Source organism: Ranitomeya variabilis, chromosome 5 (genome assembly GCF_051348905.1).
Source record: "Ranitomeya variabilis isolate aRanVar5 chromosome 5, aRanVar5.hap1, whole genome shotgun sequence".
Classification (NCBI taxonomy): domain Eukaryota; kingdom Metazoa; phylum Chordata; class Amphibia; order Anura; family Dendrobatidae; genus Ranitomeya; species Ranitomeya variabilis.
This window is the reverse complement of record NC_135236.1, coordinates 266,406,949-266,430,755: the sequence shown is the minus strand read 5'-3', so window position 1 is coordinate 266,430,755 and position 23,807 is coordinate 266,406,949. Positions and strand designations below refer to the sequence as shown.

The window sequence follows — 23,807 nt, the reverse complement described above, 5'->3', positions numbered from 1 at the left end:
ATGTGCAGGGTGTTGCTTCTGCTGGTGAGGCACAACCATCCCACGTTAAAATGGGTAATTATTTTAAAATAATCTGTTTGATCTGATTGGACTGGTAACTGTATGGTGTGGAAAAAGTGACAGGATGGCATTCATATTGCGAACCAGTGTGGCGGTTGTTAAATTTATACAGAAGATTATGTCTGGATTTACTTTAGTCAGGATTAAATGCCCATTTATTGCTGTGCTTGCCATAATCCCTGTCTGCAAGTCTGTTGCCGATGATGACACCCTTCCATAGGAAGGCATCATCACTGGAACAGATGTGCTGGATCCGTGTAAACTCTACATGTGGAATGTCATTGATGGTGTGTTGTGGATGCTGATTGATGGATAATAAGGTGGTATTGCCAGAAATCTCTTTTCTATACACAGATCTTTCAAAAATGCCAAGTGGAACACTACCAATGAGTATAAGCTCAATAAAGGAAATTTGACTGCCGAGTTTACTGGACGTAAATGTAAAATTATAATTATTGAAACTGAGATAATGGATGAAATCTGGAACAAATGATTGCTCCACAACCCATTGTGAGGCAGTGAGGAGAAACATATGCAAGGGTCGTTATGTGTCCCCCCAGTATGCGCATATGCGGTATACTGAACCGGTGGAACATTGAGCAGGGAAGACACAAGAAAATGCGGATGCCCTATCACAAGCACCCTGTATGGTGACAGGATTGAACAGAGGGGGTGGGGGAGGGATGTGAGGCAGTGAGTGGAATCATATATGAGGGTCGTTTTGTGTCCCCCAGTATGCACATTGCAATTACAGCCACACCTGTGGTTGCTATGTACACCGGGACTGTGTGCACAGAGAGCAGTGAGTATTCATTGCTCTTCAGTAGCAGTAGTCCCTGCCATGTGCTGCTTACAAGTATAAATCAGCTGCTGGCATTGGAACAAGATGCTGCGTGGGAGCGGAGGGAAGGTAAGTGTAATGGTTTGATTTTTTTTACTGTTTTCTGATGGGGCCATGCATACCAAGATGGGGGTGGGGGCCAATCATACCAGGATAAGAATGGGGCCATGCATACCAGGACCGGGATGGGGGCCAATTGTAGAAATTGCAGGAACATAGGATGCAGTGACGGGCAGGAGGCAGAGCACGGGTTAACAGTTTTATTGTACAGAGGAATACTCCAAGCAGGGAGGTAAAGGGTTAAACAAGAGATTAACAGTATAAATGGCAAAAGGATATGGTGAGTACAAGAACAAGGTACAGATCATGGCGATTCCGATGAAAGTCACTGGTTCCTCAGTCCATAAAGTGAATAGCACTGACAATGTCTGGCGCGGTGTCCTTTCCAATGGGGTCCGCTAAACAACAATAGCGACAGTGATTCAAAAGGGTCAAATGGCTAGCACTCGACAGGAATGGATGTGATGGTGCTAGTGAAAGGAGGCAATGGTTCCGTAGTAGTCAATAAGTGATGAGATCACTGCACACGTACAAGTTGTGGACATGCTTCAAGTGGAAGTTAATTTATAGTGATTGAAAAAGCGACAGGTAGATTTTTTTGACGTTTCGGCTAATGAATAGCCTTGTTCACAAAGTCGCTAGGACAAATAAAGATATATACAATGAGATACTTAAAGGAAATAAACAAAATATAAATATAAACAAAAATATACAATATGTACACAACCATGGAGTTATTTTATCAACATGTACAGAGCAATTGCCTTGTATGACAGTACAAAGGTTGCCAGAGAATGGAAGTTGCATTGATTATGAGACATTTAAAAAACAGGTTAGTCAAAAGGAGGAGGATGGTAGATGCATAGATGAGGTAGTTGAAGGTAGCTGAAAAATTGGCCTACCCCTTCTGAAGAAGCATCATGGCTTAAGATTAGTTTATGCAGAAGTAGATCATATTGTTTGCTATATCCTGCTGGGAATAATGGAGAGCATGTTACCAGGTGTCAGGCCAACGGTGTCATAAAGCTTGTTTTTTATAGTCTATTTACATATCTTTATGCATTTTAAGAAACAAATCTTCTTGTGCACTTGTGATCGAGTTGCATTGTTGACGGTGCAAAAAGAGTGTAGGGGATCTAGATAAACATACCCTGGTGATATAGTGAGCTATCCTGTAGAGATACACTCCATATCTTGTAATAGAGCAAGTTCCAGTTACTGGTTAGCAATAGATAGATGCGGTCCTATTCTGTGGAGACCAATAGTGTGGCATAAATCAAAATCGGTAAGGATAGTCAAAAGATCTGGTATGTATAGTTATCTGTATGCAGAGGACTCACTTTCATAGGTGGCGCAGTGGTGCAGAGCTGACACAATGTGTCTTAGCTGGGAATGGCACTGAGTTGTGGTCAGCGCTTCTAACATAGAGCGCTGGATGGTCATGTGACCGGAAGTGATGCGTAACACCGGCGCATGCGCAGACGCGGTCCCAGCGTCACTGTGATCACCACGCTGGATTGTTGGCACATTGTCATGGGAATGGGAGGCGGGGCATGCACGCGCTGGATTGTTAGCGAGTTGTTATGGGAATGGGAGGCGGAGCATACTACTTCAGAGTGCAATGGCAAGTCTGGTTACTGGGAAACGCTAATAGAGTCCTGTGGTGCAGTGAATGTGATGAGTAATGTTTGTGGTCTATGAGATTGTCTGCCAAATTATGTGTAAGTGCGGGTGACTACCAAGATGCATCTGAAACAGAGTTAGGTAATAACAGAGGGCATTTAAGCGGAGCATAGTAGACCCTGTGCCTTACAAATAGTTGCAACAATACATGAATCAGAGCATACTGAGTAAATCATAACAACCATTAAACAATTCAGAAATTGCATATAAGAAAAAATAGAAAATAAGTAGGAGTCCAAACTGTATAAATGGGGAAATGAATGAAAGGAAACTTAAAGCACCTCATCAATATTGGCAAGGGATCTTACCGCCTCCACCGAGTAGATTGCAGAGAAGGTATGTGCAACCATACACTGGGTCTAGGGAGAGAAATGCATCATGTCAGCCAATCAATTTCACGATTGAGGCCCCTAGGGCTAAGTGTATCCAACGTCTAGGTCCAGAAAGTTTCACGCTGTTTCAGTAATTGGAGGAGATGATTCCCAACCCATCTTGGTCTTGGGACTTTTTCAATTACCTGGAATCTCAATTGGGATAAGTTGTGTTTGGCTTCCTTGAAATGCGCAGGCAATGGAAGCCAAATTTTTTCACATCTAATAGTGGATTTATGGCTAGAGATACGGTCTCTGATGGTCTGGGTGGTTTCGCCTACATAAAACAATCCACAGGGACATTTTATGATGTAAACCACAAAATTCGACTCACAGGTATAATAGTCCCTAATGGGGTAGGATTTTCCAGTGCATGGATGGACGACCTCATACCCCTTCATGATATTTGAACAACAAATGCAGCCTAGGCATGGAAATGTACCACATCTCCTCTGTCCGCTTAAAGTACGAGTCAATGGAAGTTTTTGTGATCCCAAGTCAGCCATGACTAGTTTATCCCAAATGTTTGGTGGTCTCCGCACTCACATTAGGGGAGGATTTCTAAAAAAATCTCCTGGCATTTTTATTGATTTTCCATCATAAGCTGCTAAAAAAAGAATAAAACTGGCTCAGGCGTCTTGAAAAATTACTATACAAACCTATACATATATACATCTATAGGTTTCTATCATAATTTTTTCTCCACTACCTAAAAAAAATTGTTGTAATCATACTGATCTGGATAACCATGTATCAAGGTAATTTTTATTGCCCGATGAACACTGAAAACAAAACCCAAAAACCTATTGTAGAATTGCATTTCTTTCATCATTTTACGTATAATTTTTATCCTGTTCTTTAGTACATGCAAACTTAGTGTAGTGATAGCTCACATTAGGACTGCAGTAAAAGTTAGCTGGATCTGCTCACATGTGTGTGATGTCAATACTACGCTCCCCTTCTGTTTGCAAAAGAATAAGAGAGGATGAAGTTTAGGATCACAGGGAGGAGCCATTTTGTAGGTGACTGCAAAGTGATACTGACAAGTAGACAGCATCACCAAGGACTGCCGGCAGCAATAAATCTGTTAGTTGGTGCTGCTCTCTATATCATAAGCTGGGGATAGTGGAGTGTATCACGTGCTGTGATTAGATACGCTTAGAGTAACATGTTGGAATTAGATACAGGGCTTAGTGAAGTGTATCACATGATAGGATTAGATTTTGAGCTTAGCGGGGTGTATCACATAGGATGGGATTATACACTCAGTATCTAATGTATTTAAATGTGCTCCATCCACTTCTAAGCAAGCAGTGGTATAATGTGTGACCCTCCTCTGTTTATATCTATGGGAGCAGTGGTGTAATGTGTGACTCAGGTTTGTCTCTGTCTATGGGAGCAAAAGGGTAATGTGTGACCCCGCTCCATCCACTACATTGTTACTCTCATAGAAGTGGACAGTGCAGCGTCACACAATAATTGCCCCCCTCACCATCCCACCCAAAAAAGAAATAATATTCAGGCCTTACAATGTCATTTTTCTCCTATTGAACCCCTTGCATTCCCGATATAGTCCTCTAAATGCAGTAGTACAATGGAGCCCACATTGCCTTCCATATAGTACAATGGGCCCCACATAGTGTACAATATAGTATAATAGCCCCACATAGTGCACCACAGTATAATGGTCCCACATAGTGTTCTACAGTATATTGTGCACCATGCAGTATAATGGCCCCACATACTGCTCCATACAGTATAAAGACCCCACATAGACACCATGATGGGTATTACATACACATCTCTGCTATGTCAGTTTACAGCGATATAGCAGAGCTGTGTCAGTGTGTTCAGAGCACAGCAGTGTGATGATTTATATGCTGTGCTCTAACATGCTGGCGAGCGATGATCTGCAGTCTGTATTGTATTATTGATCACAGGCTGTGATCACCACTACCTCACCCCAGACCTCAGATTCCCGCCACCTCCTCTCCCCAGCACCTCTTATCCCTGACAGCTCCTGTCACCTTACGCAATAAGCTGTGTGGCCAGTGACAGGGGGAGACTGAAGATGCAACTATGCTGCAGGCTTAAAAAAAATGATGACGATCTCCTCCCACAGCTGTGACCTGGACAGCCCAAGTCACAACTGGAGGCAGCCACATTGCTGGACATGCAGTCAAACAGCAACCACAAACTCCTATGTACAGAGGCTGCTGTGTTTGAGGTGTGTAAATGTTGTTACACAATAGCAGATGCAAATGGAAGCCCCCATGGTTTAATAAAATAATTATTCAAGTTCAGTGAGTACTTGCAATTGTTACATAGTTGACACACTTTCACACATCAGATAATGGTCCAGATATTGTGTGACTCTTCAAAATATTCTGGTATCTCCAGCCTAATAAAAAATTAACTACCGTACTTCCTATCATTAATTCTGAGCTAAGTTGTATTTGAGCTAAGTTGTATTTTTTCTGTCAGTCCCTTGTTTGTCTCTTTCCCTGTGTAATATTACCTCCAGTGGCAAGGCTAGCATCCTTACTGGCCAGTGCACTAGCCAAGGTTAGTAGAGGTGACAGCCAGGGACTAGGCACGTGACGGCGGTGGGGAGAAGGACTCGCATAGGGTGTTAGGGGAGCTTAGGGACAGGCACAGGGTGTGTCAGGAGATGTGTCATCATCTTCTCCCTACCATTAAGGCCTTGTTCTCCCTTTATCATCCCATTGTACGTGTATGTCGTGTCGTCCGCCAGACATACCCATGTCTGTTCATAAAATTATAACTGAACCAGAACCATTTTCCTGAGTCCCTATGGCTCAAGCTGAAATTTTGCATGCCTGATTCAAACCCTCACGTATAAGGTTACTGAGTTGCAGTCACAGATAGTGCAGCATCTTCAACTTATGTCTGGGTTCTGGGTCTCGGCTCATGCCCAGGCTCAGTCGGAACACAAAATATCTCTCCCCGACATGTTCTCTGTAGGGAAAGATACATTTATTGTACTAAGGGAAGCCTATAAATTATATTTCAGGCTCTTCCCTTGTTCCTCAGGGAGTGAGGAACAACGAGTGGGTCTCCCTTGTTGGGGGGTGATCGCAGGTCCTGGGCCTTCTCCCTCTCCATGGCGACCGACTCCATCTTTGCAGTCTGGGGACAAATTTTTCGCAGCTTTGGCCCTGGTGTATAGTGATCTTAAACTCTGTAATGTCAAGCAGGGGGCCCGGCCGGCTGAGGAGTACCGCTCAGAGTTCAGACAAGGGCCACTGTCAGATAGGCTTCAAGATTCTCTGGTTCAATATACTACTCTAAGGTTGTAGGAGGCCGCCATGGCCCTTGGGATCAGGGTGAATAGACGCTTCAGGAAGAGGCCTAAACCGACATTGCCCCCTGTTGTTCTTCCTAGGGAGGAGGTCACACAGGTGTTGTCTGACTAACCCATGCAGTTGGGGGGGTGTCTCCTTTCATTCTAGGTTGCCTGCAATTCACTGTGGGATGGGGGAATGTTTCTACTGTGGTCTTACAGATCATTACATTGAAGTATGTTCATCTCATGCCAAACATGTTACTCCATCTCATAAGCTGCGTTCCCCTGGTTGTGTGGAGGGAGACAACCAGGGTGTGTACATTTCCTCCATTTTTATGTCTCCGTACACCATTTCTGCTGAATAGTGGTTGGTGGGAAAACTGAGGATATTCCAGTTCTCGTGATAGTGGAGCTGGTGTCAGTTTGTTGGATTCTCACTTTGCTCAGTCTAATTATGAGGGCGCTAGCAAGATTAATTCCTATTCTTGCTATTGATTCTGCTTCTTTCAGCGAAAAGAGTTTGACTCAAGATATACAGTACAGACCAAAAGTTTGGACACACCTTCTCATTTAAAGCTTTTTCTGTATTTTCACACACAAAATTGTACATTCATTGTGGAATTATATACTTAACAAAAAAGTATGAAACAACTGAAAATATGTCTTATATTCTAGGTTCTTCAAAGTAGCCACCTTTTGCTTTGATGACTGCTTTGCACACTCTTGGCATTCTCTTGATGAGCTTCAAGAGGTAGTCACTGGGAATGGTCTTCCAACAATCTTGAAGGAGTTCCCAGAGATGCTTAGCACTTGTTGGCCCTTTTGCCTTCACTCTGCGGTCCAGCTCACCCCAAACCATCTCGATTGGGTTCAGGTCTGGTGACTGTGGAGGCCAGGTCATCTGGCGTAGCACCCCATCACTCTCCTTGGTCAAATAGCCCTTACACAGCCTGGAGGTGTGTTTGGGGTCATTGTCCTGTTGAAAAATAAATTATGGTCCAACTAAACGCAAACCGGATGGAATAGAATGCTGCTGCAAGATGCTGTGGTAGCCATGCTGGTTCAGTATGCCTTCAATTTTGAATAAATCCTCACCAGCAAAGCACCCCCACATCATCACACCTCCTCCTCCATGCTTCACGGTGGGAACCAGGCATGTAGAGTCCATCCGTTCACCTTTTCTTCGTCGCACAAAGATACGGTGGCTGGAACCAAAGATCTCAAATTTGGACTCATCAGACCAAAGCACAGATTTTCACTGGTCTAATGTCCATTCCTTGTGTTCTTTAGTTCAAACAAGTCTCTTCTGCTTGTTGCCTGTCCTTAGCAGTGGTTTCCTAGCAGCTATTTTACCATGAAGGCCTGTTGCACAAAGTCTCCTCTTAACAGTTGTTGTAGAGATGTGTCTGCTGCTAGAACTCTGTATGGCATTGACCTGGTCTCTAATCTGAGCTGCTGTTAACCTGCGATTTCTGAGGCTGGTAAATCAGATAAACTTATCCTCAGAAGCAGAGGTGACTCTTGGTCTTCCTTTCCTGGGGCGGTCCTCATGTGAGCAGGTTTCTTTGCTTTGATGACTGCTTTGCACACTCTTGTCATTCTCTTGATGAGCTTCAAGAGGTAGTCACCGGGAATGGTTTTCACTTCACAGGTATGCCCTGTCAGGTTTAATAAGTGGGATTTCTTGCCTTATAAATGGGGTTGGGACCATCAGTTGTGTTGTGCAGAAGTCTGGTGGATACACAGCTGATAGTCCTACTGAATAGACTGTTAGAATTTGTATTATGGCAAGAAAAAAGCAGCTAAGTAATGAAAAATGAGTGGCCATCATTACTTTAAGAAATGAAGGTCAGTCAGTCCGAAAAATTGGGAAAACTTTGAAAGTGTCCCCAAGTGCAGTGGCAAAAACTATCAAGCACTACAAAGAAACCAGCTCACATGAGGACCGCCCCAGGAAAGGAAGACCAAGAGTCACCTCTGCTTCTGAGGATAAGTTTATCTGAGTCACCAGCCTCAGAAATCGCAGGTTAACAGCAGCTCAGATTAGAGACCAGGTCAATGCCATACAGAGTTCTAGCAGCAGACACATCTCTACAACAACTGTTAAGAGGAGACTTTGTGCAACAGGCCTTCATGGTAAAATAGCTGCTAGGAAACCACTGCTAAGGACAGGCAACAAGCAGAAGAGACTTGTTTGAACTAAAGAACACAAGGAATGGACATTAGACCAGTGAAAATCTGTTCTTTGGTCTGATGAGACCAAATTTTAGATCTTTGGTTCCAACCACCGTGTCTTTGTGCGACGCAGAAAAGGTGAACGGATGGACTCTACATGCCTGGCTCCCACCGTGAAGCATGGACGAGGAGGTGTGATGGTGTGGGGGTGCTTTGCTGGTGACATTGTTGGGGATTTATTCAAAATGGAAGGCATACTGAAACAGCATGGCTACCACAGCATCTTGCAGCAGCATTCTATTCCATCCGGTTTGCGTTTAGTTGGACCATCATTTATTTTTTAACAGGACAATGACCCCAAACACACCTCCAGGCTGTGTAAGGGCTATTTGACCAAGAAGGAGACTGATGGGGTGCTACGCCAGATGACCTGGCCTCCACAGTCACCAGACCTGAACCCAATCGAGATGGTTTGGGGTGAGCTGAACCGCAGAGTGAAGGCAAAAGGGCCAACAAGTGCTAAGCATCTCTGGGAACTCCTTCAAGATTGTTGGAAGACCATTCCCGGTGACTACCTCTTGAAGCTCATCAAGAGAATGCAAGAGTGTGCAAAGCAGTCATCAAAGCAAAAGGTGGCTACTTTGAAGAACCTAGAATATAAGACATATTTTGAGTTGTTTCACACTTTTTTGTTAAGTATATAATTCCACATGTGTTAATTCATAGTTTTGATGCCTTCAGTGTGAATGTACAATTTTCATAGTTATGAAAATATAAAATAATCTTTAAATGAGAAGGTGTGTCCACACTTTTGGTCTGTACTGTATATGTATATTTATAGTCGCCAGCTTGGGTATAAATATATATGTACGCCATAGACTGCAGACTTTTGTGTGTGTGTAATATATATCCTTTATTGCTACACTGTTTTGTCTCAGTTAGTATTAGTATAAGGAAAAGATAAAGTTGAGGCATTATTAAGGGGATATTAATTATTAATAGTCAAGTTTGGCGTTAATAGTTAATATCGGATCTCAGTAGAGGTGTAAGGCGAGTTACTCCTTTGATACTATAAGTTTAGTAATTTTGGGGGAAATTCTCACCCTTTTACAATGGCAAGCTACAGGCCCACTGTTTAGATTTTGCTTTACATGTTTTGCTGTGTGAATTTCTGATCATCGTCTGTGAACTGATTAGGCCAGAGGGACGTGGACAGATTATTTTGATACAGGGTGAACTGTTGTGTAATTCTGTGCGTTCAGAGCGCTGATAGTTCAGATGGGTGATGCAGATTTTCAATACAAGCTATACATAGAACAAAATCAGTAACAGAGAACCCAGTCTTCTGATTTTTACCGTTTTTCTTTTTCCTTTGCTTGATAATCTTTGAAAATTTGGGGTGATCTTTGCCAGTCCATTCTTCCAAAGAGTCAGTCGTTCTCAAGCTAAAAGTCCAGCTGGTCAGGAAAAGGAGTTCCTGTAATAATTATAGGGGATAACTCAGGAGACTCTTTGCGTGGAACAAGACAACTACAGGACACAGTTTTATAAGTGGTAAAGTCTATATTATCACACGGTGATTCAAACAGGTGCAGAGAGAAATTTAAGTCCACAACACTTGGTGTAAATATTAAACGCAGCTTAGCAGTCTATAGGAAACTTCAGAGGAAAATGCAATCAAGCAGAAAGTCTATGAAGCACAGTTATTCTTGAGGATACTTGACACAAATAAATCCTTGTCTTAGTCCAAACACAGATAGATAAGCTTATAAGGCAGTTCAAATCATATCTTAGCTCAACCAGGGAGGCCTGGTTAATAGTCTCAGGTTTTTGCAGAGCAAAAACAGCTTACATGTCCAGCAAATGAGATGGAAGTAAACACGAGCAGCAGATGAAGGAGGATTACTGAAAACTGGTGAATGCAGCAGGAACTCAGAGCAGAGTAGCAGGATAACCACACAGATTCACAGGAGCAGGTATATAGCCAGGGAGTAAACAGAGGTCAGGAACTGGATGCAAGGCAGAATTCTCTAGCACAGACTGAAGGCTGGGGTGGAGTTTTATAGCAGGAAGACCCAGTGCACATGAGACCAAAGACGCCATCTTGGAAAAGGGCAGTAATGCACAAAAGGTAAAAAATGTTCAGAGTCCTGACAGTTCCAGAGATAAAAGGACCTTTTCAAACAACAGAGAAGGGACAAGGAGGACGACCAAGATGGCTTCAGGAAGCATGAGTATGGACTTATCGACCCTTAAAAGATTAGCAAAGCACAGTAAATTTCATCCAGTAACCCCCTCATACCCAAATATGCAGAATTGCTATGGTCTGCCCTTTTGGAACAAGCATGTGGGCATGATAGCATGTACATAGACAGACGGTCGGTCTTGAATAAGTCAAGCAGACAACTGCAGATGATAGCCAAGCTGATCTGTGTTTATGAGGAATCCCTGTGTAAAACAGATTCCCAAAATTTCTTCTGCCAGTGTTGTGTGACTACTGTGCAGAGAGTGTGTGCTTTACAGACACAACTGGCAGAGAACGATCAGTATAATGTGGACAGAGAAAAACTGATTGCTAGGCTTGAATCACAACTTATGGAAACGAAACATCATTGTGTTGATATGGAAGCACAGCTGACTCAGTCTGGGGCTGAGATCAAAGCTGTGAAGGACATGGCAGCAGCTAGTGATGCCATCATTAATCTGTGCAGTGTGGAGCTGGATTCTAGTTCCCAACTGATTACTAGTCTGAAAAATATCATCAATGATTTTTCAAACGTGTTGCCGGCCTTCTCTTTGTCTCTGAAAACAAGGCCAGATCCTCGACCAATTGTGCCCTGTGCAGGGCAAAAAGGGGGGAGTGAAGGAACAGGTAAGGGGTCAAATATTTTATCACATACTGATCCAATAAAGAATTGTAAGGACAGGTATGTGCTGTCCAAATTACAAAGAAAGTTCAAACGTGACATTGTTCAGAGTGCATCCTTAGTAATGGAAGATGTTAAAAGTTCCAGACAGAAGGAAGTATGTTCTGTCCAGGCCCCTAAATCAGGCATGGCATGTGTTAGATGTTATGCCTGTGCTGGCTCCGGTCATATTGTCAGGTACTGCAAATGGCTGGGTACAATGAGAGGCAGGAAATATAATTCTGAGAAATGTTTTAAATATGGTCACTTTGGACATATTGCAAGGAACTGTTATTGCACAAGTAATTGTGAGGGGCCTAGCAATAATGTCAGGGAGCACAGGCATTTACACAGACATAATGGCATTTTCTCTCAAGGTACCTTCACACGAAGCGACGCTGCAGCGATAGCGACAACGATGGCGATCGCTGCAGCGTCGCTGTTTGGTCGCTGGAGAGCTGTCACACAGACCGCTCTCCAGCGATCAACTATGCCGAGGTCCCCTGGTAACCAGGGTAAACATCGGGTAACTAAGCGCAGGGCCGCACTTAGTAACCCGATGTTTACCCTGGTTACCAGCGTAAAATCTAAAAAAAACAAACAGCACATACTTACATTCACGTCCCCCTGCGTCCACTTCCTGACTGACTGAGCGCCGTACAGTGAGAGCAGAGCGGTGACGTCACCGCTGTGCTGCTTTCACTTTCACTTTGCGGCGCTGAGTCAGAGGAGGAAGCAGACTGCAGGGGACGCAATGTGAGTATGTGCTGTTTGTTTTTTTTACATTTTACGCTAGTAACCAGGGTAAACATCGGGTAACTAAGCGCGGCCCTGCGCTTAGTAACCCGATGTTTACCCTGGTTACCAGTGTAAAACATCGCTGGTATCGTTGCTTTTGGTGTCAAACACAACGATACACAGCGATCGGACGACCAAATAAAGTTCTGGACTTTATTCAGCGACCAGCGACATCACAGCAGGATCCTGATCGCTGCTGCGTGTCAAACGAAACGATATCGCTAGCGAGGACGCTGCAACGTCACGGATTGCTAGCGATATCGTTATAATGTCGTTTCGTGTGAAGGTACCTTCAGTCTCATGTGCCCCAGCATGTGCAGACTTCTCAAAAATGGTTGATTACAACCAGGGAGACTAGTGAGGCCTTGATGTAAACTCAGTCAATCTGGCCTCTAGTCTTTCTGATTGATTGTTTTGTTTTAGTTTCTTTTACTCTTCTTCTATTTTCTAAGTTTGCTCTTTTGTAATTTAAATGTATTGCTAGACCAGTGAGGTTCAGACAGGAGACAGAAGGGCTGTATCTGAGGTTCATTGTGATTGCAATGATAACAGGATTTGTTAGTTGATGGTTGTTTGCTGTTTTCTATCAGACCCCCTGTGAAGTAAATAAGGCTTATTTACTGGTTCTTGTATTTTTAGCTCCAGTTTTCCATAGAATTCATAGTGATAAGAGTAACACAGATCTCAGGATAATAGAGTCACATCCATGAATGATCTGATTTGTTGCTTGAACTAAGATAGGTAGGGAGGTGTGTTCACCTAGGCCTTAAAGTTCAACTGTAAAATTGACTTTGTTTTCCTGTGCATCTTAGATTGGATAAAGGGTGTTGTTACGTGAACTAAGACAGGCGGAGAAGCATGGACAGATAACGGACGTACACGATGGAGTGTCGCGTTATACTGTGTGCTTAGACCTTGAAGTTTGGATGGATAACATGGTTTTGTTTAAAACGTGATGCAGGATACAACTAAAGTCAGTTTACCTTAGTTTTAAGTTTAGTTTTCCTAGGGTGTTAAGTAGCTGTGAGGGTTGTATGTTACTCTTTTGAATTGTGGAAAACTGGAAGGGGTGTCTGTATAGGAAACAGAAGCAATTGACTAGCATATTACTAAAGGAAAATTGCATTCATTTTGTGGGGTTCAGGAGAGTTGAGGCATTATCTAATTACTGGGCAGCTCAAGAAAGGTTAACAGGGGGAGTTCTCCCTGAAGTAAAAGCATAAATAATGAGTGAGTTTGGTGGGACAGGGAAGCATAAAATAAGGATGTTTATTAACTGCACTGGGAGATCTCCCAGAGCGTATTGTTCCCTTTGTTCCATTTTAGGTATCGATGTAGAAGAAGACTTGACCTTTGCCCAGATGCCCCTGAGAGACTCCAGAACACCCCTCTTATGTTTGGTGCCGAGCTGAAACATCTCCTCTCAGATTTCAGCCATGAAGAGGAGACTAATAAAACCTAATGCCATTTTGTCCTGTCATTTTTCTCCTGGTCATTATTTTACATATAATGGAATCTTTATGATCTGCAGGAGGACCAAAAGACTGGACACCCAGCTGCACGGAAGTCAGGCTGAGCACCATTAACTCAGCCGGAGAAGGGGGTTAAGCAAAATACAGTCCTTTAGCCCGAATCCAATATATATATATATTGTATATAAATAATGATGTTATATTCATTGTCATGCTACTGTGTAGTAAATTCCATATGTGTGCATATAGACACTTTAGGTGTAGGTGCAGGACTACCTATACATGGACATACTCTAAGTGTGTTCATGTGAAGGTGTCCATGCATTTACAGCCAGTAGAGCTTAAGTCTCTATTTGCATTATGGAATTGTAATATGTGTTTTGTGTGAATGGGGTGTTAATGGTGAAAAAGAGTAAGGTTCTCTAGGCACAGGTCCCCTCAACTAAGGTATTTGCCACTTTAACCCCCCTAGCAATGGTGAAGTTCGTAAGGGATGGATTGAATGTCAGTTAGAATTAGACGGTGTTCCTTCCTGCAGACAACTTAGGTATTGTGACATCACTCCCTACTCCAGAAATTCTGACCTGCCTAGTAAAGATCTGCTCATCTATCTATGGAGGAACCTCATCAACGATCTTCAATCAAGATTACAGGAAAGTGCCTGATGGAAGTCGTGTCTGATGCATGTCTGATGAAAGTAAAGTCATGCCTGATGGAAGTTGTGCCTGATAGAATTTGTGCCTGATGGAAGTCGTGCCTCCACTACAAAAATGCCATGAGGCCCATCTACAGACTGTGACACCCAGCAGTCTCATCAAGCCAGATATACTCAAAATAGAGTAACGTGAATTCTGGCAGGGTGAAGGGTATACACAGCATGATACTGGCTGACCTATAGACTGTAAGGGTGAAGCCAATCCAGAGTCTGACCACTAAGATGACATTAGGATAGGCCGACACCTGAAGAGCGGTAACAACAAGACCACAGAGAAAAGACATAGCAAAAAGACTTTGATTTGACAACAATAAGACTTTGATTAAGAACCAATAAAGAAGAAGAAGGTGTACTCTGTGGATAGAGATGTGGGTTATGGTGAACAGCAAGGAAGAGCTGATGGTCGTGTGGATGATGTCTAGGTACCTAAGTGGAGAATTATGCATCATTCCATCCTGAACTGTCACAAGTTATGATTGGGGTTGAATAGGCAAATAAATCCCAGCACAACACTTCCCTCAAATTTCATTGTCGTGTTCTCGACAACAGGGGGATTGTAGAAGGTACAGTAAGTGCCTCAAAATGTATATCTTAACATAGAGATGTGTTTATGATATAATTCTCCCACATGTATTCCCAGAAGCCCCCTCCTCCGGCATGCTGTATTGAAAAGTAGGTCTGCCATGAGCTGGTAAGACAGGTTATTGAGGGAATGTACCTTTGCCAGTGGACAATAGACTTGTGACCTCATTCCCCACACCTGGGGCTGGACACACCTCTTTTAGCTGGTCACATAAAAGGGACAAGAGCATGTGGCTCTGGTCTCTTTTTGCCTGGCTTGCTTCCTGGAAAACAAGATGATGGACCCACATGGCTGAGTATACTCTACTTACTAGGCCTTAGAGATAGTAAGCTATAGATGGGAGGGCTGATATTGTATGTGTGATTTGGGTAATTTGGGCAGTTAATTGTGTTTTTTTACTGTGTCATATCTTAATTGTGGGTTCTTACTGTGTGATATTGTTGTGATTTTACTGTATACTGTAGTGATATTACTGTGCTAGAGTTGTAGTATCCGTATATATATATATATTTACAGTCGCCAGCTTGGGTATAAATATATATGTATGCTATAGACTGCAGACTTGTGTGTGTAATAAATATCCTTTATTGTTACACTGTTTTGTCTCAGTATATAGTATAAGGAAAAGATAACGTTGTGGCATTATTAAGTGGATCTAATTTTTAATTGTCAAGTTCGGCGTTAATAGTTAATATCGGACCTCAATAGAGGTGTAACCCGTCCTTTTACAGTGTCCAGTAAAAACATCAGGTGGAAGAATGCATCTGGGACTCTCAGTTCTAGGGTGATCAGTCTGTATAGGGTGGCTGTCGTTCTCAGCCCTATGACATTCCAGTTGGAGTTACCCCAGTGATGCCTATTCATAACGTGTTCCACAGGTCCTCGCCCATGAGAATTCTCACTCATCCATAGCCTTCATTATTAATATCACCGTTGGTCTGCGTTTGCTATGACCTTGAAGACCAGGTGACTATGGAGGTGAATGCTAGTGTTTTGATGTCTCCCTGCTGTACATTATTTCCGGACAAGTCTGGTGCTAAGGGTCCTGAGGCACCTCATAGAAAAGGGGGTACTGTCACGAATCATTAAGGGATTCGTGGCAGCTCTGGGTCCGCGTGAATTTAAATGTAGTTTTTTCCTTTGGTCCAGCAAGAGTTAATGTCAGTCTATTGCTGGCAGATTCTTTTAGGCTGGTCTGCTGATGTTGGTTGGTAACCACTCCCACCTCCCTTTAAATAGTCACATGACCCATCAGCTGATTGTTGGTTATAGAGTTACTTTTATGCAGACCAGCTAAGTGTGTGGAATTCTCCTTTGGCTGTGGTATTACCGCTGTTGGAGTCCTTGTTACCTAGTGCTGTTTACTCTACTGCTGTGGAACGTAGCAGCAGGTTCTGAGCTAAATTGCATTCTTTTTGTCAGTCCCTTGTATTTCTCTTTCCCTGTGTATTATTACCTCCAGTGGCAAGGCTAGCATTCTTACCGGCCAGTTCACTAGCCAGGGATAGTAGAGGTAAAAGCCAGGAACTAGGCACATGATGGTGGCCGGGAACCGCATAGGGCATTAGGGGAGCTTAGAGACAGGCACAGATTGGTGTCAGGAGGTGTCCCATCCCCCTCTCCCTACTGTTAAGGCCTTCCTCTATCTTTATCATCCCTTTGTATGTATATGTTGTGTCGTCAACTGGACATACCTTTGTCTGTTCGTGACAGAATGGGAAGGTTCTACTGGTACAGGCAGGCATGGCATGTATACAGTAACAGTAGTTGCTGGCAGGCATGGCTGGTATACAGGAAGCCAGGGCAGGCACGGCTGGTATACAGGGAGACACAGCAGGTGCAGGCAGGTTCAGCTGGTATACAGTAAGGCACAGCAGGTGTATGGCTGGTATATAGGCAGGCATGGCAGGTATGGCTGGTATACAGGCATGCACAGCAGGTGCGGCTGGTATACAGGTAGGCATGGCAGGTATGGTTGGTATACAGACAGGTACAGCTGGTATACAGGTGGACAAGGCAGATGCAGGCAGCGGTAAAGGCAGGTATGGCATATGAAGGCAGGTACAGGAAGGTATACAGGCAGGCATGACAGATGCAGGCAGGTATAATTGAACAGGAGACCTGAGAACTAGCAAACAAGCAGGGTTAACACGTTGCTCAGGTACCTACTAACAGTTGGAGGTGACTTAAATAATAAGTGTCTTTTAGCCATTGGCTTGGGACACTTTACGATGGTGCATGGTGTCCTTGAAGAAGGAGCTAAAGATAACAGGCTTGAGGAAAGATTAGTGAAATTAATTGGGGATCCATAAAGAGGTTAGGAGCTTGAGCTTATAGGAATTGGCATTTATCTGTTTGAGAACCTCGAAAGAGAACCTCGTTGCTTAGGCACCTCCCAACAGGTGAAGGTGCCTTAAATAATAAGTGTCTCCCAGCCATTTGCTGGGAACACTTTAGGACAGTGCACGCTGTCCCTTCAAGAGATCGGGAGCACGCTCCCTAAGTGCCTGGGGATCTGCCAGATGTGCGCATACTTCAGGAGGCTGCAGCAGCAGGAGGAAGTGCAGGACCAGGGAGATGAGTGAGTTGACATCCCTGGTGAGGAAGAAAAAGATGAGAATCGCGCAGGGATGCCAACGCTACAAATTGTGAAGCATTCCTGAACTGTGGGTAGACTGGAAAAGGCAAAATGTATTTATTGAATGTTATCATATGGAGAGTACATTAAATTTCAATGGTTTGACAACTCAGGCAAAGCAAAATGGCAGATAAGGTGGTACATTCCCGTGCTGTCCTGTCTGTACACTCTTTTTTGCTTCCTCCTCTGGCCAGGAGTTGTGGTATGCACAGACCATGCTCCTGAATGGTAAGAAACGGTCCATTACACAGCACACAGTAGGGGCACATTTATAAGATTATCTCAGCACAGGAACATTTTTTTTAACACATCTCCAATAATGCAACTTATTTTTATTCCAAGATTTATTGAATAAAATGTATTTTGTTCGTGGGAAAACCCCTTTAAAGAAACTGCTCTTAATGTCTGGGTGGCAGATATTACCTAGCACAATCAGGAGCTACTCTTCAACATTTATGAGCTGTTCTGGTGACTTGTGAAGGATTCACACAATATTAGGCAAGTGTAATTATTTTTATGTTTAATTTGTATATGTCTCTGGCAGCAAGGACTCTTCAATAGAGCCACATAGTATATGTATAAAACATTATTTTTAGTGTCTTTTAAAACTTCTCATAAGTATAAGCAGCTTTCAAGCTCTGTGAGGTCACATTTTGTTTTTATTACTTTTGGTACAAGTTACAACAGTGTTGTATGGTTCTATCATGACAGATTTTGGGCTAGATCATTGGGTAGCTTGAACCACGCTGTTGATTCTTGTGCTTCTTTCCAAGGGTATTCACTTTATGTATGAGTTATGACAGCTGAGTCTCTCAGGATGAGATGTCACCAGTTCTATTGTCTCCCCCAACATCTACTGTGACCAATCATTTGGGATTAAGGAGAGCGATATTTTTAGCTAGCTTGCAAACCCGGATCGAACCAACAAATTGAACACGCTTGCATTATTAACTCTTATTTACAATGGGAAATGTAATTCTGTATTTTACAAGAAAAAACCTAATTACTAAATTAACAAAACATTGTATTTAGAGTTAAATTACTTATCTAATTCTACAGATTATTATGTAGAACACATTTAAACATAATGACTAGTTTATATTTATGATTTGCTAATGAAGTTGCCTGAAGTTTATTACAAATGAGCCCACACTTGTCTGAAAATGACAGAGCAATGAGCTAATTGGCTCCAAAATCCTGAAATGCACATAACTCAATCCTAGTATTTATATTCTCAATGTACTTGATAAAAATGCATGAAAGCAAAATTAAACAGGACGCCTTGCGTTGAATGAATAATGCAAAATCTGAAATGTTACATTTTCTAATTAAAATATTTTGGAATATTTCATACATCACTATGTGCCCAGTGTGAGTTTATCTACCTTATGTACAATACAATATTATTGTGCTATTGATGTAAGGAATATTTCATAGCTATGTATAGTGCATCTCCACCTTATTATTTCTAATTTATTTTTTTCCTTTTACAGAAATTAGATGGTTTAATAAATTTTACATATCATATATAAGTTGAGATTTTCAGCACGCTTGGGTGTCCGACGAGTATTTTTTAGTGCTCGGAGATTTAGTTTTCATCGCCGCAGCTGAAAGATTTACAGCTATTAGCCAGGCTGAGTACATGTGGGGGTTTCCTGGTTGCTAGAGAATCCCCACATCAAAATTGCACATTTATTTTTAAAATTCTTTATTGATTGATAAAACAAAAACATAACCAGAATATTAATAGCACAACTTACTTGACAGGTGCATGCTGAATTACTACTTTACAGTAATACCACATGGCATATTTTCTTTACTTAAGGGGTGAAAAAATGCAGAAATGAGTTTGAATCTTCATTTTCTAAAATCCGGAACATTTTTATTTTTGGGTCAATGGAGCTGTGTGTGGGCTTGTGAAGCGCCCCCAGATGCAGGGCTGCGGGGTACTCGGTGCCGGGCCTCTCTGTCTCGGTCTTGGGGTTGTCACGGTGGCTAGACACGGTCCGTGACCCTGCTAAGGGGCGTTCAATGAAAGATATGCGTGGTGTAGGTCGCGATGAATAACGAGGACACAGGGTTGCAGTCTCTTTACCTCTTTACTGAAGGCTTCAGGATCCACAATCCAGAGTACGGTTAACAGGGCTGGCTGAGACCGGCCAGTCCGAAGGCACCTCCAGAGTTCCCTTTACAGGTGGAAATCTGTGCCTACCTTCTAGTGCCTGTGTGTTGTAGTACTTCCCTGCTGAGCACCACGGGATAGTCCTCACAACTGTTGTGTCTGTTTCTGATGTTCTTTCTCACAACTTGTATCTGTTCTGATGTTCTTCTCCGTCCCCCAGATGATATGGCTAGGACGCACCCGTATGACGGGTAGGCCTGGAGTTCTTCCGGGACCCTAGCGTCGCCCCTCTCCCACAATTGCCCCCTATGTCTGCTTAGGTGATTTAGGTGAGACAGCCAACCTATAATTAACTGTCCTGCCGTTGGTTTGAAGTAATGCTTGGAGCCCAATACTTCCTCGGCGTTCCGGCCACCGGCTACGCGCCTCAGTAGGATGTTGCCTCGATCTTACGGCACGACTCCTACTGGTATTATCTCCTTTTTGCTGTGATCTCGTTTCTCACTTCTCCACAATAAACCTCGCTTCTTGTCCTTTCTTGAGATACCGCCGCAGTGTAGTGCAGGCGCGGTTCCTTAACGCTCTGTCTTGTTCGCTAGGCCTCTGTCAGGATCCCACCCCTGACAGGGACCCCCCTGAATCTTTCCCCGCAACACCCTCTGCCACAGGATGTTGCCTGGTTCCAACCCAGTCAGCTTCTCCCTAACTTCCTATCCAACCCCCAGTTTTACCAGATTGTGAGGAGTGGCCTAATACATAGTACCCTTTGCTCCCCCTGGAGGCCAGACTGTGAAGTGTATTGGTGTCTGTGATACCTGGTCAGGTGAACTCCTTAAGTGCCATCGGACATACCATCACTCCCCTTAGTGGCAGAGCAACAGTACTGCAGCAACCAGGACTCTGGGGCGCTGCACTTGTTTTTTGCGTGGCGACTTGATGTTTTTAATGATTATTGAATGAATGATAAATTTATTACATTTTTCCTGAGTTGCAGCAACCAAAAACTTGCAAATTTGGCATTTTCATTTTTTTTATATTTTGATAGATTGGAGTTTTTTGAACACGTTGATACAAAATGTGTGAATTTCATTTTAAATTTATTGTTAACTGAGGAAAAGGGGCTTATTCATATGTTTAGATCTTTTAAATTATTTTTTACATTGTTAAAAACGTTATTTCTTTACTTTTTACTTTATTTGTTAGTGTCCTTAGGGGACCTGAACCTGCGATTTTCAGAGTTTTTACTGCCAAATTTTGGCTGCAGAGTAAAATGCTGCAAAAACACCATCTGTGAACATACTCTGACATCGAAATATGAAGAAAAGAGTACAACGCCACTAAGCCAGAATTTGGTGCAGAAATGTCTGTGCTGTATAAAATTTTGCGTGTCATATCTAAAACATCAGTGGTCAAGACCATTGTTCTGTTTGGTCTGGTAAACCCCAACAACTGTTCTTTGCAGTGGGCAACTAAGGATTGCTTAATGGGAACCTGCCAGCTGTATAATACTGCCCAAACCACAGGCAGTATGAATAAGAGTCTGGCGGCATAATGGCTGCCAGGTATATTTTTCACAGAAAAGCTCTGGCATTTCAGAGAAAGTGTCATTTCAATATTCTCACCACTCCACTCTAGATGATTGAAAAGTCTCTCTTACGCATGTACTGGACTAGTCTAGTCTCTGTCTATGGTGGGGAGAAGCTTTTCCCAGAGAATCTCCAGGTGATTGACAGGTCTCCACCGATGTACAACCATGAGAGAGACCTGTCAGTCCCCTAAAGTAGTGCAGGGAGAAGTCGCTCAGGGGCGGTGCTGAATTGGATCTTCAAGCCATATTTTATCTGAATCACTAGAGCATATCAGAGAAAAACATACCTGTCTGCAATTGTGGAGCCAGTCTCTGATTCATACTGCCCCTGGTTTGGACAGCATGTATCACCTGATAATTTATCCAGTTCTAATACAAGAAGACCATCACTGAGATTTGATTTTAAGAAAAAAAAAGTTATTTTACTAGGAGCAAACACACACAGAACAATATATGGGCCCTTTCCAGTCCAACAGGTCATATTGAAACAAAATCCACCTGCTTTGGAGGTGGAAGTGGGCTCTCTTACCTCTTGGGCCCCTGTGTGGCTGCACATATTGCCCCCAACTTTTACCACATGCTTGTCTGCTCCTTGGATCCACAACTACACAAGCCAGTGCTTTGTCAACCTGGACATACTGACCTGAAAAACATCAGGTTTGCAAATTAGAAGGATTACCAGAACCCAACATTCTATGCAATTAACCAGATTACTTGATTAAGCCAATGTGAGTAGTTAAAAACCAAGTCATCTTAAAAACTACCAACGGTGATAGTTTTCAATGTTTGGCATGCTGAATTTTCAACAATTACTTAAAAGTGAACAACTTTTAAAAGTCACATCTACGTACGTCAAAAATACATCAAAAGTTTTTTGCACTTGTAATTTAGGTAATGCATTAGGTAAATGATAGAAAACAATGTGTGTAATGAAGAATCAAGCTAAATAAATCTACTATTCTGAAGCCTAAAAGATCACATTCTTTGTAAAAAATAAAAAAAAATAAAAGTTTTTAAATGTTTAATTTAGAGTATGTCATCTTTCGACGTTCATTTGATTGTGGCCACCATTGGGTGGGAAAAACCACACAATTGGTAAAATGCAAAATTGGTCAAAATAAACCCACTTTTTGTACCTAAAGTATAAGGGTCATCCAACTTTATTTTTAGAATATTGATGGGGTCCCAGCAACAAGAGAAGGAGCTAAAGTTTAAAGAAAAAAATATATTTGAAAACTAGGAACATTGGTTTGCAAAGGTTCAAACAAAGTAGGATGCTTCACTGTGTGTAGTTATTTAAAATTGGACATATACTGTACAGTACTTTAATTTTTCAACATCATGAATACGGAGGTAGACCCAGGTACAATGCGTCTTTAAAAACTTCCTTGGGTTTATTGTAGGCAGCATAAACCAAGTTGTGGTAAAGAAAATACAGCCCTCTGGGCAAAACAGGAAAACAAAACAAAATGGTGGTAGAACAAACACAGTCTTTCTGTGAGCGGGGTTCCTCCCACTCACGGCTGTCATAACACACACTGTTCAGTTTCCCAAGTCCATGCAGCACTCTCCTGCAGTGCTTCGTCTCCAGGAAAATACACTGAACTCTGAGAGTTTTTCCCTTCAGCCATTTAAGCCCAGACCATGTGACTCCTCCACCACATTACTGATCGATCACATGACTGTGACCTCACCAAGGTCCTGTTAGCACACAGCGGTGTTATCACTGTAGGGGGAGATATGGGGGAACACTCTATAAATGTCCCCCCTAAAAACAAGCCAATAAATTAACCCTTGCAACACTTACTGTGCTGGAGAAAATACAACTCTGGATTGTATATCACAAACACCATTAGGTGTAGTGAAACATATCTCCCATCTACTACATTACCAGTGACTCTGTCACACTTACTTAGAAATGGTCATCTTTGTTTTTGAAAATTAGGTTCTGCCTAGAAATATTTTCTACCAGGGTTACCAGACAATAGGTGGGCAGGGTAGGCTAGCAGCTAGGATTCTACCTAGCAACAGGCTTGGAGACACATTGTTAGTAAAAGAAAAATGAAAGGATGATCATACGAAGGTATGAAATGCAGATGTATGTTAAAGTGAATCTGTCAGCAGGATTTTGTTAAGTAATCTAACACTGTCGGGTTGGCACTGTTACACTGATTAAAATGATGCCTGGGGTGAAAAAATCTGTCTTGTGGTTCTTGTATAATCAGTGATAGACGTTTGCAGCTAATGATATGCTTGTGCTACGGGGTAGGACTGTAGGCAGAGTCTTATCTTCCTGCTCTAAGCCAGGCCGCCCAGAAGCACAAACATATTCCTCATTAAAGAGGCTGTTTGTGCTTTGGGACGGCATGTGAGCAGGTCTCTCCTTGGTTTCTCTGGCTTAGAGCAGAAAGATAAGACTCTGCCTACAGTCCTGCCCCGCAGCACAAGCATATCATTAACTGAAAACTTCTAACACTGATCACACAAG

The 23,807-nt window shown here is 42.6% G+C and overlaps 1 long non-coding RNA gene across 1 annotated transcript in view; it reads right to left on the bottom strand.

Annotated features, from left to right (window-relative positions):
- Nucleotides 1–2,951: 2,951 nt before the first annotated feature.
- LOC143773600 (uncharacterized) overlaps nt 2,952–23,807 on the bottom strand; it is a 49,373-nt gene continuing 28,517 nt past the window's right edge. Inside the window, exons 2-4 of the long non-coding RNA XR_013215251.1 lie at nt 21,849–21,962; nt 9,854–9,974; nt 2,952–3,003 (exon numbers count right to left, since the gene is read on the bottom strand). This is a non-coding gene — a long non-coding RNA (uncharacterized LOC143773600). The remainder of the gene's footprint in view (nt 3,004–9,853; nt 9,975–21,848; nt 21,963–23,807) is intronic.